Raw genomic sequence first — 2511 nt, 5'->3', positions numbered from 1 at the left:
TCCAACCTGGGGTTTCCTTCTTCCTAGACGCTTGCTTATCCATTGTGAGCTGCTCTTAGAGTCTAATCATTTGCTGGTGATGTTTATATGAAACATCTTCCGTGTGTTTCTGGGGACTGATTCAGGGGTTCAAATATTCCACTTGTACCTCTCTTATGTAGCAGATATCTGTTTTTTATTTGTACATTTTGGAATAATCACTGCAGCCATTAGGATATGAAAAATATCATGCTAATCCTGGTGTCTAGAAGTCCCGGTAGCAAAGTTAACTTCTAGTTTGATAGAGAATTGTTTCCCCCTGGAATAAAGTATGTTATTGTTGACTAATAAAACCTATAGACTAGTAGAGATAAAGCAAATTAATCTGGAGACAAATTTAACAGAGAAACTGCTTTTTCAATTCCTTTGCTACTTACTGGACCAGTCTGGGTGCTGAGGAAACAGTGTATCTCTTATTTTGAGAACATGGCATCCAGACTAGTCACGGCTCTCTAGAGGAACAGAATAGTATGGAATGATAAGTACATTTACCAGATTTATTAGAATGGCTTACAGGCTATGGTTCAGTTAGTCCAGCAATGGCTGTCTACCAAGAGAAAGTAGAATCCAGTAGTTGTTCTGTCTGTGAGGCTGGCTGTCTCTTCTGTCTTCAGTATATGCTGGAATCTTAAAGAAGTAGGCTCTCCTGCCAGTGAAGGAATGGATTGGTTAGTAAGAGCAAGCAGGCAGAGAGTAAACTTCCTTCTTCCATGTCCCTTATATGGCCCCCAGCAGAAGGTGTGGCCCAGATTAAGGGTAGATCTTCAAAAGATTTGTATTAAAGCTCTATTTTCCTACCTCAAAGATTAGAAGTGGGTCTTCCCACTTCAGATGGTTTAATTAAGAAAAGAATCCCTTACAGGTGCACTCGCCATTTGGGTTTTAGTTAATTTCAGATGTAGTCAAGTTGACAACCAAAACTAGCCAAGCCAGAATCCCCCATCGGGCAACTGCCCATGTGTCCAATGTAGATTTTTACCTAGTTCTGGAGTATTTAGGAAACCATCCAACAGTGTGTGTGTTTTTTTTTAACCAAGCTAGCTATTTATGAATGGGAGAAGGGTGACCCAGTGAGTTCTAAGGGCAGGGGACCAATGCTTGACCTTTTCTCATTTTTTTCTCCCAGTTTATTTTCTTCTGGTTAAATGACAAGTAGGCTGCCATGTTGGAGACTCAGAAGTTCATTTAGCACATACCAGTTACTGCATGAAGAACTGGTTGCAGCATTGTGGTCAAATGTATATCCCAAAGGAAGGTTGATGAAAGATAACTGTCCCTCTTAGGATGCATTGGAACCTGGTATCTGATCTGGACTAGTTCTGCCATACTCCGGTTGCCCTGTTAGGGATGCAGCACTGGTTTCTGCTACTTGAAGACTAGAGTGTCATACTTGTAATCTCTTACTGGCTGAGTGGAGAGAAAAAACAAGCATCTTAAATAACAGGTGATCTTAGTATTCTAATTATCGAGTGCTTTCATTACTGAGAGTTCTACCGAATGCAACTTCATTCTCTTTTTAAAATAATAGTGTGCGGGTGTGCGTGCGTGCATGCATGTGAGTGTGTGTGTGTGTGTGTGTGTGTGTGTGTGTGTGTGTTGCATGACTTGTTTGGAGGTCAGAGGGCATCTAGTGAGAAAGGATTCTCTCCTTACCTTGTGGATTCTGGGGATTGAAGTCAGGTTGTCAGGCTTGCTGGTAAGCATCCCCCACCTCTCCAGCCATCTTGCTGGCCCATCCATTCTCTTAGTGTATTTTTGAATGGTATGCCTTTAGAATTTTTTCTTCAACTTCTCTTGTTGATAATTCTATTCTTTACTCTTTTTGTCTTAGCCATTGTTTTATTGCTGTGAAGAGACACTGACCAAGGGAACTCTTATGAAAGAAAGCGTTTACTTGGAGGCTTGCTTAGAGTTTCAGAGGCTTAGTACATTATCGTTGCAGGGAGCATGGTGCTGCAGTGGTAAGCTGAGAGCTACAACCTGATCCACAGGTAGAGAGAGAGAGAGAGGGGGGGGAGGGAGGGAGAGAGAGAGAGAGAGAGAGAGAGGGGGGGGGGAGGGAGGGAGAGAGAGAGAGCACAAGTGAGCAAGCATTGGGTCTGGCACAGGTTTTTCAAAGCCCATCTCCGGTTATATACTTCCTCCAACCAGGCCACATCTCCTAATCCTTATAATCCTTTTAAACAGCTCCACTCCCCAGGGACCTAGCATTCAAATACATGAGCCTATAGAGGCCGTTTTTAACTCAAGCCACCACACTTTTTTTTTTTTTTGCCAAGACTCAAATATCTGACCAAACCATTATCTCAATCATTTGGAGAGATATTTACCTGTGGTTCTCTCTCCTATGAGGCAACACAAACAAGTTGTCTTCTGCAACATTCTGATCACTTGTAATTGGTTTCCTTTCCAGGCATTCTGGAATAGCTTTATTGCTAGCACCAGCATATCTTCTAGAACCATCTTGGACTT

The 2511-nt window shown here is 42.2% G+C and overlaps 1 long non-coding RNA gene across 1 annotated transcript; it reads right to left on the bottom strand.

Annotated features, from left to right (window-relative positions):
* Positions 1 to 539: 539 nt before the first annotated feature.
* On the bottom strand, positions 540 to 2011 carry LOC121143206. Its single transcript, XR_005880387.1, has 3 exons — positions 1693 to 2011; positions 1236 to 1446; positions 540 to 685 (listed from the first exon to the last, which is right to left on the bottom strand). It is a non-coding gene; the product is annotated as an uncharacterized LOC121143206 (long non-coding RNA).
* Between the last annotated feature and the right edge of the window lie 500 nt (positions 2012 to 2511).

Source organism: Mesocricetus auratus, unplaced genomic scaffold (assembly GCF_017639785.1).
Source record: "Mesocricetus auratus isolate SY011 unplaced genomic scaffold, BCM_Maur_2.0 Super-Scaffold_100011, whole genome shotgun sequence".
NCBI lineage: Eukaryota > Metazoa > Chordata > Mammalia > Rodentia > Cricetidae > Mesocricetus > Mesocricetus auratus.
The sequence above is the reverse complement of the archived record's forward strand: the minus strand, read 5'-3'. Positions and strand labels throughout refer to the sequence as shown.